The following is a 16,394-nucleotide window of genomic DNA, read 5'->3' as shown; positions in this document are numbered from 1 at the left end:
CGATAAACCTTCACCATGTGCTAACCCTATCGCAAACATTACAAAGGATAAAAAAAGTAAGACTGGCTGGGCATGGTGGCTCACTCCTATAATCCCAGCACTTTAGGAGGCTGAGGCAGGTGGATCACTTGAGCCCAGGAGTTCAAGACAAGCCTGGGCCATATAGTGAAACCCCATCTCTGAAAAAACAAACAACAAGAAAGAGTGAGACATGGACTCCACACTTACAGCCTAATAAGAATTAACAGTCGTTAACATATGGAGTGAGCACCCTGAGTCAGATGCTGTGCTGTTTACACATGATTTTATTCTAGTTTCTTGGGAATGTCATTATTGTTATCCTCATTTTATCCTCATTTTATGGGTGAGGAAACTGAGGCACAGAAATGCTGGAGAAAGTGATCCATGGTCACATGATTCATCAATTTAAAAAGCCATCATTCTAACTGGGCGCGGTGCCTCACGCCTGTAATCCCAGCAATTTGGGAGGCTGAGGCGGGTGGATCACTTGAAGTCAGGAGTTCAAGACCAGCCTGGTCAACTGGTGAAACCCCATCTCTACTGAAAATACAAAAATTAGCTGGACACGGCCGGGTGCAGTGGCTCACACCTGTAATCCCAGCACTTTGGGAGGCCGAGACGAGAGGATCACGAGGTCAGGAGATCGAGACCATCCTGGCTAACACAGTGAAACCCCGTCTCTACCAAAAATACAAAAAATTAGTCGGGTGCAGTGGCGGGCGCCTGTGGTCCCAGCAACTCGGGAGGCTGAGGCGGGAGAATGGCGTGAACCCGGGAGGCGGAGCTTGCAGTGAGCCGAGATGGCGCCACTGCACTTCAGCCTGGATGACAGAGCAAGACTCCGTCTCAAAAAAAAAAAAAAAATTAGCTGGACATGGTGATGTGCGCTTGTAATCCCAGCTACTCAGGAGGCTAGGCAGGAGAATCGCTTGAACCCAGGAGGTGGGGGTTGCAGTGAGCCAAGATCATGCCATTGCACTCTAGCCTGGTCAATAGAGGGAGACTCCCTCTCAGGGGAAAAAAAAAAAAAAAGGCCATCGTTCAAACTATGGCCATTTCTTTTCCACCAACAAACAAGAAGAAGAGTTGGGTAGAAACACATACAAAAGCAGCTCAGTGTCTGGCAGGAGGTGTTCAGTCCTGTAAAAAAGAACGAGCACAATTGTCTCCTCACACAGGGGTATTTGAGCGGTACCTCTCAAGCCTGGGTAATACTTCAACAGACAGATATGGGGCGAAGGACCATCGGAGTCAGGGGAAGGGGCGAGATCTGAGATAGGGGCTCAATGAGGGTGGGCGTGCCTGGAAGACAGTGAGACCTCAGTTTGACTGCAGTGGAGGGGGCACCCTGGGAGGAGCCTGCAGACATTTGTTTCACACTCACGTGCCAGGCCCCATGCTTGGTGTTTTGCATACATTATCTTATTTCATCATTTTCAGCAACAACCCCCTGAGGAAGGTCTTCCTCTCTTTATTTCACAAATTTAAAAAAAAAGAAGAAGAAGAAAGAAAAAAAGAGGAGCTAATTGTTGAAGGAACTCACCCTGTCACCCAGAGCAAGCCCAGTTTACCAAGCCATGGGCTTTTGGGCACCCCTCTCTGTCTCTCAAGATGTTGTGTTGTAAGAAATAATCCCTTAGACAAAGATTCTCAAGATGATGCACTTAGTTCTAAGTGGCTTTGAATCTTTTGCAAGGCGTGGCCCATGCAGGCCCCTAGAAAAGCTGCTGACTATTGTATGATTCTGTCATGGCCTCAAGGAGCATCTGTTTATCAAGTGGAAACAGAGAACAGGATGAGCTCATCCTCTTCTACCAGCATTCTCTATGAGTCAAGGGCATGCATGGTGTTAAAGGCAAGAAAGTAGAATCCACTAGGCTGAGAGTAAGCAGATGAAAGTTCAGGACCATAGTCCACACACATCAGCTGTAGGGCCTTGTACAAGACATTTCACCTCTCTGAGTCTCAGGTTTTCCAACTAGAAATTGGGCTTTAAAAAAAAGAAGAAAGTGACCGGGTGTGATGGTTCATGCCTGTAATCCCAGCACTTTGGGAAGCCAAGGCGGGTGGATCATCTGAGGTCAGGAGTTCAAGACCAGTCTGTCCAACAAGGAGAAACCCCATGTCTACTAAAAATACAAAAATTAGCCAGGCATGGTAGCAGGCACCTTGAGTGCCAGCTACTCAAGAGGCTGAGATAGGAGAATTGCTTGAACCCGGAAGGCGAAGTTTACAGTGAGCCGAGATCACACCACTGCACTCCAGCCTGGGCAACAGAGCAAGACTCCGTCTCAAAAAAAAAAAAAAAAGAAGAAGGTATCTTAGTCAGTTTGAACTGCTATACTAAATTTCCATAAACAACCAACTTGTATTTATCACAGTTCTGGAGGCTGGAAATCCAAGATCAAGGTGCCAGTAGGTCTGTTGTCTGATGAAGGCTGACATCCTGGCTTGCAGACAGCTGCCTTCTTGCTGTGTCCTGACAAGGCAGAGACAGCCAGCAATCTCTCTGCCCTCTTCTTATAAGAGCACTAATCCCATTCCTGAAAGCTCCACTGTCATGATCTAATCACCTCCCAAAAGTCCACCTTTCAAATACCATCACATTGGGATTAGGGTCTTATCACATGAATATGGAAGGGACACAAACATTTTAGTCCATTGCAGAAGATATTAGGAAAATGACATCTGCATGTTGATAAATGACATCTGCATGTTGATAGGACTAAGTGAGAATATCCAGTCGTGAGCTGCAGAGGGAAATCACAAGAATAGCAAAGCCTGCAGGAAATAGTCATTTATTAGCATCCCCAGTCCCAGCTGAAACCAGATAGTACCTACAGCTTAAAGTGCAAAGAAACATTTGCCTCCCAACCAGGCATTCCCTGTGCACGAGCTTTCCCATTCTCCGGCCCACACCAGCCCTTTCCATTCAGCCTTCTCCTCCCTGCCCCTCTGCCATGCTGAGCCCCCAGAAAACTTTCTGCTTCATCACATGCACTGACCCCAAAGTCACTGGGCTTTTCCCTCTCAAGGAACTTGCACTCTATGCCTTGTCTCTGATGACAGAAGCACAGGCCTTGTGCCCAGTAGAAGATGCCGGGAATCTTCATGAGAATGATGGATGCATTGGTCAGAAGCCCCTGCTCAGCCCCAATGCTCAGTCCACTTCGCTGAGATGAGAGGAGCGCTGGGTCCAGGCCCACCCTGGCCTCTCAGGCTCTCCCCATGCCTCTCTGGTCCTTTGTTTCTTCATTTATAAATTAAGGGCTTGACTTAAAGGATTTCTAAGTCCCTTTCCAGTTCGCAGACCCTGGCTCTATTCACTTGTTGCTACCAGCATGAAGTTAGGAGAACTCACTGGAAAGGACTGTTAGTATAGGAGGCTTTTGAGAATGTGGTTTGACCGGTATTGTGGGTGCGCTCAGACCCTCCCAAGCCTCTAAGAAACATCTTTGGGGAACTTTCCCTGAAGGATCTCTGCCAAGGGTTTTCTGGACACAAGGATCAAGTCCGCAGGATCTCCCCACCCCCCTCTACAACCACTTTAATCAGCATGACCCCTTTATAGTTTCAAGTTCAAATATGTACCTGATTAGACGAAAAGAAATGATTCTTTACACATAAACCCTTTATTTTTTTTTTGAGACGGAGTCTAGCCATATTCAAGACCAGCCTGACCAACAAGGTGAAACCCCATCTCTACTAAAAATACAAAAATTAGCCAGGCGTGGTTTTAGTCCCAGCTGTGCGAGAGGCTGAGACAGGAGTTTTGCTTGAACCTGGAGGGCGGAGTTTGCAGTGAGCTGACATGGCGCCGCTGAACTCCAGCCTGGGCAACAGAGTAAGACTCCTTCTCAAAAAAAAAAAAAGAAGAAGAAGAAGGAGGTATCTTAGTCAGTTTGAACTGCTATACCAAATTGCCATCAATAACCAACATGTATTTATCACAGTTCTGGAGGCTGGAAGTCCAAGATCAAGGTACCAGTAGGTCTGTTGTCTGATGAAGGCTCATTTCTTGGCTTGCAGACAGCCAGGGTTGGTGTGCAATGGCGTGATCTTGGCTCACTGCAACCTCCGCCTCCCGGGTTCAAGCAATTCTCCTGCCTCAGCCTCCCGAGTAGCTGGGATTACAGGCGCCCGCCACCACGCCCGGCTAACTTTTGTACTTTTAGTAGAGACAGGATTTCACTATGTTGGTCTCGAACTCCTGACCTCATGATCCACCCATCTTAGACTCCCAAAGTGCTGGAATTACAGGCATGAGCCACCATGCCCTGCCAAACCTTTTTAAAAAAATCTCTTTGTGTGTGTGTGTGTGTGTATGTGTGTGTGTTTCATGGGGAAAGGCCTCGGCAACGCACAAGAAAGATTTTCTTTTTTCAGAAGATTTTACTTCAAGGTTAGTTAAACAGCATTTTCTCATAAATAAGCATGAAAGCTTCGTCCCCTGGGCTGATCTCTTTCCGTTTATACACTGAGTACAATGACTCCCAATTCTACACATGATGCCAGCTCTCTTTGAATAAGAACAGCTGAAGTATATAATATTAGAGCTTTAAAACACGCACACAGGCATGCAGAGAACTGGGTAGCCTCAACCTTGAACTATTACAGTATTTTGAAATGATGTTCAGCATTTCTTGATTTCACACATCTCTGTCTAAATTAGAAGTTACTGTCAGGCTGTATTATCCTGTTGATCTTCTAGTTTGTGCATCAGAGTTCAAATTATTTGTTTTAATTTAACATTATTTTCTATTGAAAACGTTACAGCTATGGGTCTAGCATTTCAGTCACAATAGGGATGAATTATAAGTTCCAAAAGAGAGAGTCTCTCAATCTTAGAGAATGTAGGGCTTTTAGAGAGTATCTAGACATATGCAGAATAGGAAGCTGAGGCCCCAAGAGACAGAGAGCTTGTTCTGAGGTCACTAGCCAAATGGTGAGAAAGGCAGGACTAGAAAATGTTGATAGCCTGTCTTTTGGGGAGTGTGGGGAAGGGTTATTTCTCTTCAAAATCCCTCTCAAATCTTCAGTCAAAAAATAACCAAGACCGGGCTCAGGGGCTCACGTCTGTAATCCCAGCACTTTGGGAGGCTGAGGCGGGCGGATCATTTGAGGTCAGGAGTTTGAGATCAGCCTGGCCAACATGCTGAAACTCCGTCTCTACTAAAGACATAAAAATTAACTGGGTGTGGTGGTGGGCACCTGTAATCCCAGCTACTCAGGAGGCTGAGGCAGAAGAATCGCTTGAACCCCAGAGGTGGAGGTTGCAGTGAGCCAAGATCATGCCACTGCACTCCAGCCTGGAGGACAGAGCGAGATTCCATAAATAAATAAATAAATAAATAAATAAATAACCAAAAGAGGCCCCTCTAACCCTTCTTTCATGTGACTACTTGCCCAAGTCCTTATAAAGACTTTCTTCCTTAAGCAGAGATTTGGGGACCTTTTTCAAATAGTCTTTAACTTCTGTTTCCAAATCATGGGCAGTCATGTTTTACCGAAGTCGCCAGCATCTTCACTAGTGACTCCCTGTTCTAACCTTGGGTTCGCCCAATGCTAAGGCTCTTTACCAAGAGCCTTCAAGCTGCATAAGCTGCTGAAATTTCCCAGGTACGTAAGGCAACAGAAGTCTCAGCCTTGTGGCCAGGGAAATCTGGTATACCCCACATTTCAACTCCCAAGTATCCTCTGCGCTCAGTTTTCCTCTTTCTTGCTGTTTCTCGCTTGCTTACTTGAGGGATTTGGATTTGAGGGTTCTCACTCTGGCAATGATAGAAGAAATTAACTAGAGGCAGGCAAGCAGAGAAGCCTGGAGGTAAAAGCAGCTAGAGCAGCCTGACGGAGGGTGGAGCAGTGGGTGGAGCTGTGTGGAGTGTCCTTGTTGACTTCTCCAGGAGAGGCTGATTCTGGAGAGCACCGTTAGGGAGAGACACGAACCAGCCCTGTGAGGTGGGGTGACTCAAGAAGACAGGTGCGTTCTTCAGAGCTGGGCAAGTTACTTAGACTCTCTGAACCTCACTTTCTTACCTGCAAAATGGAATCATTTCTACCTCACAGGATCCCTATGAGGATTAAATGGCAGGGCTCATGGGGAAGGCACTTCATCTCGTGCCTAGTGTGTGGTAGACACTGAATGAATGATTTAAAACACCAGCACTGGCCGGGCACGGTGGCTCACACCTGTAATCCCAGCACTTTGGGAGGCCAAGGCAGGTGGATCACCTGAGGTCAGGAGTTCGAGACCAGCCTTGCTAACATGGTAAAAATCTGTCTCTACCAAAAATAGAAAGATTAACTGGGCATGTTGGCACATGCCTGCAATCCCAGCTACTCAGGAGGCTGAGGCAGGAGAATCGCTTGAACCCTGAAGGAGGAGGTTGCAGTGAGCCAAGATCTTGCCGCTATACTCCAGCCTGGGCAACAAGAGCAAAACTCAGTCTAAAAAAAGGACCACCGGCACCACTGTCCCTGCAAGCAGCCAGTTCCTCAGGCACAGATCCTTCTCCAACTCCCATGTCCCAGCCAGGGCTGGCCATCGCAAGCCCCCATCTGCACCTCCCAAATACCTGTGCGGGCCCTGGCCTAGGTCAGGGCTGCCCTCAAGGGACCACAGGCGACCAACAGGAACCTGGGGATACCCTGAGAATATTTTTCCAGAGTTTTGGCCAGGGCCCGAGATCCCTTTCCTCAGGATACAGGCAGCCTCTTATTCCACATCCCAGATCAGAGGTAGGGTACAAACTCCTGAGGGAGAAAGCACTCTCAGTGACTTGCAAGTGACAGGTCTTAGACCCGGAGGGCCTGGAGCGATGTACATCTTAGAGGCTGAAGGGAAATGCCCAGGCTTAGCACACGCACAGGGCAGAATCTGGCCAGGAAACAGCTGCAGTACAGACAAAGGGGCCTTGGTAAGGCTGGGTCCTCCCGAGATGTGCCATGATTCCCGGGGCCAGCCCCAACAGGTATGTAATAGATGCTCATTGAGTGAACGGGGGGGCGGGGAACAGAGGTGAGTTTACACAGAACTCACGTTTGCATTCGGCAGTAATTCCTACGGAAACAGCGGTGAGGGATCAGGAGATGAGAGAAACGCTGGGCAGATGTTTTCAGTCCAGGGTCGGGGGCTTTCAGGAAAGCACAGCAGACAGAGAGCAAGTTCACCTCTGAGAGGGGAGGAAGGGAGCGATGCGGTTGCAGGCCGGGGCCATCTGGCCCTTGGCTCCCAGGTTTTCAGACCAGCTTCTAGTAACCTGTCAATCATGGCTCAGCCCTAGGCTAAGTCCTGATGGCAAAGTTCAGAGTGTGAGGCCCTATAGCTCAGGGGTTAGAGCACTGGCCTTGTAAACCAGGGGTCGCGAGTTCAAATCTCGCTGGGGCCTTTCGAGTTTACTTTCTGGCCGGGCGCGGTGGCTCAAGCCTGTAATCCCAGCACTTTGGGAGGCCGAGGCGGGTGGATCATGAGGTCAGGAGATCAGGACCATCCTGGCTAACATGGTGAAACCCCGTCTCTACTAAAAAATACAAAAAACTAGCCGGGCGTGGTGGCGGGCGCCTGTAGTCCCAGCTACTCGGAGGCTGACCAGCTACTCGGAGCCTGAGGCAGGAGAATGGCGTGAACCTGGGAGGCGGAGCTTGCAGTGAGCCGAGATCGCGCCACTGCACTCCAGCCTGGGTGACACAGCGCGAGACTCCGTCTCAAAAAAAAAAAAAAGAAATATCCTTAACTTCCCAAAGGTAATGCACACAAACACACATTGACAGACACACAGATACATAGGCACACATACATATACACAGAGACACACAGACGCACATGGAGACACGCATATAGAGGCACATAGAGAAACATGCACAGACACACACAGACCCACACAACATGCACAGACACACACAGACCCACACAGACACACACACACGGAGACACACATACAGAGACACACAGAGAAACACACAGACACACAGAGGCATACACACACAGATACACACACAGGCTCACATACACACACGGAGCCACACATACAGAGACACACACACACAGAGAAACACAGACACACAGACACACATACAGAGACACACACAGGCACACTCTGTATACATATACAGACACACACAGAGACACACACACAGGCACATATACATAGCACACACATAGACATGCACAGAGACACGTATACTCAGAGACACACACACCCAGAGACACACACACAGACACACACAGACACTCACACACAGAAACACAGGCTCACACTCACACAGAGTCCTGGCCTGTCTGGAGAAGAACTAGGAGAAAGGCACGGGGAGAAGGAGAGTCCGAGAGAAAGAGGAGGGGAGCGACCTGGAAAAGCAAGGAGAGGGTGAGGAGCGGGATAGGGATCACAGTCCCCGAGCTTGGGCTGAGGCCGGGCCCAGTCCCGAGAGGGGCCCAGTAGGGCAGCCCAGAGCCAGACAGGACTCGGTCTGACACAGACCTGTCCTTGTGCGGCCTGGGGCTCGTTCTGAGGTTTTGTTGGTCTAAGCTATCTCTGAGGTCACCCCCACACGCATCCTTTATTCGCTTCTGTGAGTGCTTCGGACATTAATGGCTCCACAGTCGGTGCAGGACCGAGGCCCCCAAGGACAGAGCTGTCAGGTAGGGCAGAGTGGGCGCTGGCGCTGGAACGTTCCAGAGGCTCTGGCAAGGCATTCCAGGAAGGGAAAGTTCACTTCAGAAAGGGCCTCACGGGGGCCTCTTAACCCCCAGTGCCTGCGCTCGCCCAGAGACTGGCAGGCCAGGGCAGCAGCCGGCCGGGACCGTCTCCCCCGGCTGCAGACAGCCTGGCTCCAGGCCCACCTCCCGGTGCCCTTGGCCTGACATCTTCTGGGCAGAGCCACGATGCCCAGGGAGCCGTGTGGATGGTGTTAGTAAACACGCTTTCTTGCGCCCAGCCTGGCAGGGCCTGTGGGCAGCGGGAGGGCAAGGCGCTGGCAGCTCCCACGGCCGGGCAGGCGGGCGGGCAGGCAGACAGGCGGGCAGGCCGCCCCGCACAGCCCAGCCAAGGCCCAGAACAGAGCAGCTGCTCCCGTCGCCATGGAGACGGGGACTGAACAATGAGCATCCAGAAATGCAGCATGGCCGCCTGGCACTGCGGCCCACACTCCCACCAGGCCCTCACACCTACACACAGGCACGCACATGCACGCGCACACACACATGAACACACATGCATGCACACACACAGCCTCGGCCTCCCTGCTGGAGAAGCAAGAGGGAGAAGCAGAGGGAAGTGGGGAGAGGGAGAGAGTGAGGAGAGTGAGGAGAGGAGGAAAGGGGAGAGGGTGAGAAGGAGATCGAGGGAGATCACAGCTTCATTGCTGCAAAGTTGAGCAAAAATCTCACCCTTTGATTCTAGCTAAAAATACTTTTTGCAAAACTTGCCAGCTTTTCAGAGGGTCATGTGGTGCCCTGGATTCTTGTGTAACAGAAGAGCGAAAGGGGGTTTCTAATTAGCAAAAGCATCTTGCATCAAATCACCTTCTACTTAGAGAAGAGTAGCTGAGAGCCCGACGGAGTTTTACTTCCCAGGAAATTAGAAGAATGCTTTCTTAAATGGATCTAAATCCCATGTAATTCCTCCTTGGAGATAATGCGAAGAGGAGGCCGACAGGTTTAGCCACAGTCTCGGAAACGGGCAGCCTGAAAGAGGCTTCATCTGGCGCGTTGGGAAGGCAGAGGGCAGCTGTATCCAGAGGACTTGAAGAGATCTGGGGCCAGCTCAGGAGGGCAGCCCATGGGCGTCTGGTTATGGTGCTTGTGGGCGTCTTCCGAACACTTCCTTTGTGTGAGATACTGAGCAGGTTAGCCCCTGTCTTCCAGGGGCTCCCAGGACCCCAGAGGGGGAGGCGGCAGGGCCCCCAGTGTGCACTGGGTAAGCAGGCACATCCCTATGTAGACACTGTCTCCCACTCACCAACCAGCCACCAGCCAGCCCTCAGCCCTATCCTTGTGTCTACAATGAAATCAGGTCTCGAGTCTCTGAGCCTTCCAGGACCACTTTCCAAGGATTGGCAATTCCCATCCTACTTCCCATCAAGTGCTCAATCTGCAGGAAGTCGCTTGATTTCTCTTGGCTTTGCCTGGTCCTTTCCTGCTTCAGAGCAGGTGGGTGTCCCCCAAAGGTGGCCAGACCCTTTTAGTGGAAAAAAATGGACTGCCTGCTGGTTGGCCTGGTGGAGTGTAGGAGCTGGAAGGGACACTCTTAAGATTCTGGTGTCCACCTCCACCAGTGGAGATCACAGCCAGTGACATTGTAGATGGTCTACCCTCTAAGCAGCATGCGGGGAGAAGGTGTTCACCACTTTTCTGGGGATGGAGTTTAAAAAGCGAGACAGAGAGAGGAGGCAAGAGAATCACAACACATTGAAAAGGAGGAAGAGGAAAGGTAAGACTAAGATAAATCTCATAAGCTGCGTCAAGTACTAGCAGGTTCCAGCAACTGCATTCAACTACAGCTAAGAAGTACCGAACAGCCCTTCCTCAGCTTGCTGGCCTCTAAAATCATAGGCCCCACGAAAGATAAAACATAGTAGACAATTAAAAGGAGTGAGTACTAGGACCGAGCCAAGCCCCCTCCTCATCTCCCTGCTCCCCTCGCCTGCCCAGCATCCCTTGCTGGAAGGTTCTCAGAACTCCAGGAAGCCATCTGCGCCGGCTCAGAAGTGGCGGAGGGGGAATTAAAACCACGAAAGGAAGGATCAGAGAGACTCTTCCCCCTCAAGAGCCACTTTAGTAGATGAAAAAAGCCAGGCGATTTTTAATCATCACAAATTGTCTGAGCCTCTGAATCCAACTTCTCCGAAGCCAGGGAGGGCTTCCCTGGTCACTGACTGATGCTCTCCAGTGGTCTGGGCTCGGGGTGTGGCTGGGAACCTACCTTTGTCCCCCTCCGCACTTCCTGGATCCTTCTGCCTGTCCTCCCAGGTCCCTGGCCCAATCCAGGCCAGAGCAGCCCGACCCTGCTTATCTAAGGAGATCTGACAAGACTCCAGCCCTCGGGGGTATGGCCGCTAGCAAAACATATGGTGCATCGTAAATAGGACTTCCTTTTAGGAAATGAGCTGCTGTAATTAAATCCCCATTCATTTTTTGTAACATACACACAGAGACAAATAGATCTTTATCCTTTAGAAGAACAGAAAGAATGGCTTGTGGGGAACAGAGATTCTCTGGTGCAGTAGACTCTTATAAAAGACTTCCTAGATACAGGTAGAATGAAAACGCCAAATTCTTAAGCTCCATCGCTAGACCAAGTGGGCGAGCCGCTCTACTTCCCCTCTCCAGGACCAGTGAGGGAGCCTTTTGAAATGGAAGAATGTATTTGCCTTGAATCTGGGCCAAAGAGGCGATTGCTTCTTCCCATCCCACAGTCCTGTGACAGAGCAAAGCTTAAATTAGATGTATTTCAATTGGTTTTCTCTGGACTGCATTCAACCTGAATTGAATTGAGCCCAACTGTGAGCTGTGTACTGGGCTAGGCACTGTGGAGGGATACAGGCAGCAAGTGGGACCTGGAGGACTCCTAAGGACCCAAGAGACACCTGAGGGACAAGGTGTTGACCTATGCACAGCACCCAGTTCCACAGGAAGGGGAGCATGGTCGGGGCGGCAGGTTGTTCCATTGGGGGTCTGGGAAGCCTTCATGGTGTTAACAGGTGAGCCAACCCTGGAGGGAAGAGCAGGATTTCCTGAACAGTTTTCAGATGGACTGGAGTGAGGGCATCAAGGGAGATGGAACAGGACACAGAGCATGGTACTGAGGTCTGTCTGGTACTAGAGTCACAAGATTCATGGGAGATACGGCTGAGGAAAAGAAGAAACCGCACGCCAGGTGCGGTGGCTCATGCCTGCAATCCCAGCACTTTGGGAGGCTGAAGCAGGTGGATCACCTGAGGTCGGGAGTTCAAGACCAGCCTGACCAACATGGTGAAACCCTGTCTCTACTAAATACAAAAAATTAGCCGGGTGTGGTGGTGCATGCCTGTAATCCCAGCTACTCAGGAGGCTGAGGCAGGAGAATTGCTTGAACCTGGGAGGCGGAGGCTGCAGTGCGCTGAAACTGCACCATTGCACTTTAGCCTGGGCAACAAGAAGGAAACTCTATCTAAAAAAAAAAAAAAAGAAGGAACTGGACATCTTTTCTGTCTTTGGGAACCAACAAGGCCCAATATTTCATTTCCTCAGAAACGAAATTTTCTGGCCACGCGCAGTGGCTCACACTTGTAATCCCAGCACCACTTTGGGAGGCCAAGGTGGGTGGATCACCTGAGCTCAGGAGTTCGAGACCAGCCTGGCCAACATGGTGAAACCCCGTCTCTACTAAAAATACAAAAATTAGCTGGGCGTGGTGGCACACGCATGTAATCCCAGCTACTCGGGAGGCTGAGGCTGGAGAATCGCTCGAACCTGGGAGGCAGAGGTTACAGTGAGCTGAGATCGTGCCACTGCACTCCAGCCTGGGCAACAGAGCAAGACTGTCTCAAAAATAAATAAATAAATAAATAAAATGAAAGAAAAAAAAAGAAAACAAAATTTCTTTCATGCAGTCACCAAACATCTGTTGTCTCGCACACAGTAGACAAAAACAAAACACCAAAACTGTTTCTCAAATCGAATAGTATGCAAAAGGCACTGAGTCACATGGTGTGCCGGTCGGTCTCCGGGGTGAAGGAGATGCAGGGGTCAGCCTCCAGGCATTTGCAAACCCTCAACATTGCAAATACCATGGGGCCCTCCCCGCAGTTACTGGGTTTGGAATCTCGAGAAAATCACAGAGCTTCTTTGAGATGCAAATGTTGCACTGGGCTGGGCTGGGCTGGCTCACAATTCAGATCGCTATCGCCACCACATACCACGTCCACAGGGCTGGGGCTTCCAGTGGGGCTTTGGAATGGTTGACCCCAAGAAGGTGAAATCCCAGATACCGAGGCTTCATACAAGGCAGGAAGTGCTAAAGGCCATTTGAAAATGACCTTTGAAAGTGCTAGCGGATAAAGGCATCTCACACCCCGTGGTGATCAGGGCAAGCCACATGCATAGGGGTCAAGACCTGTGGTTTGCCTGTATTTGAATCCTGGCCCCATAGTCTACTAGCTGTGTGACTTTTGGTGAAAGACTTAAGCTCTCTGTGCTCTGGTTTCCTCTTCTGTAAAATAAGGATAAAAATAGACCAATACACCCCTCCTAGGGTCATTGTGATGAATGAACTAAGATCCATAAAGCACTTAAGACAGTGTGGGGCACATAATAAGTGCTTGAGGTATTTGTTGTTGTTACTGTTATTGAATGAATGACGTAAGTAGATACACAGTGTCTGTGAGATGAGGATATGCAAACCATTTTAGATAAAGAAAATTCTGTCCAGGTGCGAAGGCTTATACCCGTAATTCCTGCACTGGAGGCTGAGATGGGAGGATGGCTTGAGCCCGGGAATTCACGACCAGCTTGGTCAACATGCTGAAACCCCATCTCTACTGAAAAAAAAATACAAAAATTAGCTGGGCATGAGGGTGCACACCTGTACTCCCAGCTACACGGGAGGCTGAGGTGGGAGGATGACTTGAGCCCAGGAGGCAGAGGTTGCAGTGAGCAGTGATCGTGCCACTGCACTTCAGCCTTGGCAACAGAGCAAGACCTTGTCTCCAAAAAAACAAGAAGAAGAAGAAATAAATAAATAAAATTTAAAAATAAAAGAAGAAGAAGAAGAAGAAATAAATAAATAAAATAAAAAATAAAAAAAGAAGAAGAAAAGGGGACAAAAAAGTCCGGCTGGGCTTGATGGCTCAAAACTGCAATCCCAGCTTCAGGAAGCTGAAGTGGGAGGATCGCTGGAGTCCAGGAGTTTGAGACCAGCCTGGGAAGCATAACGAGACCCTGTCTCAAAAAAAAAAAAAAAAAAAGGAAGAAAGGAAGGAAGGAAGGTAGGAAGGTAGGTAGGAAGGAAGGAAGTTTTGTGAGTTCCTGTCTGGGGTCTGACGGGGACCTCACAGGGACGCCAAACATCAGACAGACAGTTGGACTAGCTGACCTGTGAGGACCCTTTTGGTCCTGAAATGCTGTCACATGCATTCCATTACACAGGGAGGGAAGCTTTCCCCAGGTTCCCAGGCTGTAAAAAGGGAAAGAAAGCGCACAGTGGCTTCCACGTTCTCTCACACACCCTGCCGGGGCATCCCTCCAGCGTGGAGGAAGCTGGCTTTCCCCACAGTCACCTGCCACTGTGGGGTTCTAGTCACCCCCAGGACTTGCAGTGTGTCCTCAAGAACAGGGGAGGGAGAACACCATGGTTATGGAGTTTGAGTTTCTCTCTCTACCTCCTCATCCACCAAGTCCTCCTCATCATTTTCCCTCAAAACACCATTTTTGGCTGGGTGTGGTGGCTCACTCCTGTTATCCCAGCACTTTGGGAGGCTGAGGAGGGTGGATTGCTTGAGGTCAGGAGTTTGAGACCAGCCTGGGCAACATGGTGAAACCCTGTCTCTGCTACAAGAACAAAAATTAGCTGGGCATGGTGGCGGTCGCCTGAGTAATCCCAGCTACTCGGGAGGCTAAGGCAGGAGAATCGTCTGAACCTGGGAGACGGAGGTTGCAGTGAGCCGAGATTGCGCCACTGCACTCTAACCTGGGCGACAGTGAGACTCCTTTAAAAAAAAAAAAAAACCACACCATCTTTTATGTCCTCTTATTTAAAGTGAGAAACTGAGGCCTGGTGCCTTGCCGGCCATCACATAGCATCTGGACTCAAAATAAATCCCAGGCTCCCTTCCTCTCTGACCTGGGTCACCTCCATGTGCTACCCCCAGTTTGCAAAGGGCTTTCAAATAGATGATTCCGATCTGCCTCCCAGCAGATATCAGGGGGCCTGTTTCACAAAGGATAAACCAAGGCACGGAGAGGTTAAGTGGCCAGTCAAGAGATGCAGCCAGTACCTGGTAAAACTGGGATTCGGTACTCTTCTCACTGCACTGAGTCCAGGCAGCACACTCTCCTGCTTACCCCACTTTCTCAGGTCACCTTTGACCACAGTCATTGTTACCACCTTTTGCCGAACACCTCAGTTGCAGTCTCTGTCTGGCCTTGGACAATCTATCTTGGACGAGTTTCATCTCTAAGAAACTGCTCTGACTATAAATTGAATTCTTCCTTCTGGGAGCATCTCTTCACGTTTTTCACCATCTTCCCCTCTTTTACATTGAGCAAAACAGCAGTTTTCATATGGATAATTATACTTTGCATTTGCTTAGCACTTTGGACTTTTCGCAGTACTTTCCCATCTATTACCTTGTTTTATCCTAATAAGCCCATGAGACTGGCAATGTTCTCATTATTGCAGAGAAGAAAAGGAGACACAGAGAAAACAGTGTCTGGTTCCAGGTCACCCAGCAAACCGATGGCAGACCAAGGAGGGAATGCACTAGGATTTCCAGGGCTGCATTCTTCCATCTTGTGCATTAATTCTTTGCTATGGATTGAGCTTCTTCTTTTTCTTTTTTTTTTTTTTTTTTTTAAGGAATCTCTTTTTGTTTTTTTCTTTTTAAACAGAGTCTCGCTCTGTTGCCCAGGCTGGAGTCCAGTGGTGCAATCTCGTCTCACTGCAACCTCCGGTTTCCAGGTTCAAGCGATTCTCCTGTCTTGGTCTCCCGAGTAGCTGGGTCTACAGGTGCGTGCTACCATACCCAGCTAATTTTTTGTATTTTTAGTAGAGATGAGGTTTCACCGTGTTAGCCAGAATGGTGTCAATCTCCTGAACTCTTGATCCACCTGCCTTGGCCTCCCAAAGTGCTGGGATTACAGGCATGAACCACCGTGCCCAACCATTGAACTTCTTTTTTTAAAAAAATTATTTTTTAATTTTTTTATGGGCAGTCCCTGAACCAGAGTAGGTTCAGAGAGATTCCCTGAGCTTCTTAACAGATGTCATGACTCATTTAAGGAAGGACAGTATCAAAGGCCAGGCACCTGGTGACTCGCACCTGTAATCCTAGCACTTTGGGAGGTTGAGGTGGGCGGATGACTTGAGGTCAGGAGTTCGAGACCAGCCTGACCAGCATGGAGAAACCCATCTCTATTAAAAACACAAAATAGCTGGTTGTGGTGGTGCACGCCTGTAATCCCAGCTACTCGAGAGGCTGAGGCAGGAGAATCGTTTGAACCTGGGGGACAGGGGACAGAGGTTGCAGTGAGCCGAGATTGAGGATCACTTGAGGTCAAAAGTTCAAGACCAGCCTGACCAGCATGGTGAAACCCCGTCTCTACTAAAAATACAAAATTAGCTGGGGGTGGTGCTGCAAGCCTGTAATCCCAGCTACTTGGGAGGCTGAGGCAGGAGAAT

The 16,394-nt window shown here is 49.5% G+C and overlaps 1 non-coding gene across 1 annotated transcript; it reads left to right on the top strand.

Moving 5' to 3' along the window:
• Positions 1–7,336: 7,336 nt before the first annotated feature.
• TRNAT-UGU lies at positions 7,337–7,409 on the top strand. Its single transcript has one exon. It is a non-coding gene; the product is annotated as a tRNA-Thr (tRNA).
• Positions 7,410–16,394: the final 8,985 nt, after the last annotated feature.

This window comes from Papio anubis, chromosome 14, assembly GCF_008728515.1.
Source record: "Papio anubis isolate 15944 chromosome 14, Panubis1.0, whole genome shotgun sequence".
In the NCBI taxonomy this organism is placed as follows: domain Eukaryota; kingdom Metazoa; phylum Chordata; class Mammalia; order Primates; family Cercopithecidae; genus Papio; species Papio anubis.
This window is presented reverse-complemented; position numbering and strand designations above follow the sequence as displayed.